This window comes from Penaeus monodon, chromosome 33, assembly GCF_015228065.2.
Source record: "Penaeus monodon isolate SGIC_2016 chromosome 33, NSTDA_Pmon_1, whole genome shotgun sequence".
NCBI lineage: Eukaryota > Metazoa > Arthropoda > Malacostraca > Decapoda > Penaeidae > Penaeus > Penaeus monodon.
This window is the reverse complement of record NC_051418.1, coordinates 8999617-9000015: the sequence shown is the minus strand read 5'-3', so window position 1 is coordinate 9000015 and position 399 is coordinate 8999617. Positions and strand designations below refer to the sequence as shown.

General features: G+C 40.1%; 1 protein-coding gene across 1 annotated transcript in view; it reads right to left on the bottom strand.

Moving 5' to 3' along the window:
• The window catches only part of LOC119594234 (integrin alpha-PS2-like), a 126991-nt gene that overhangs the window by 94090 nt on the left and 32502 nt on the right, over positions 1-399 (bottom strand). The gene's annotated exons all lie outside the window — the stretch shown is intronic.

The following is a 399-nucleotide window of genomic DNA, read 5'->3' as shown; positions in this document are numbered from 1 at the left end:
AACGTCAAATCGGAAAATACATTATCTTTATCGACCGAAAATCCGCAAAAACACGACAGACAGAAACACGATAACCTACAGAGGCATATCTGTGGTGCCTCTGTGGGGGCGTTTGTAGCCTCTCAGGACGACACTCGGCTCCTGTTACGCCTTCTGTGGGGAGTCTGTTTCGCGATTTTTAGATTGACGGGAAAGTTGTGATTAATTTTCTTCTCCGAAAGTTACGGGGAGATTGGCATGACATTCGATAGCTGTGCACGGTATTCGATGTCAAATCAGCTATATATAAGGTCTATGGATATATTACATTCAGGGTTGGTATATAAAAAAAAATTGATAAGGAAAAGATATATAGAAATTATAAGTGCTCATATTACGAAATGGGAAGTATTCTTGACG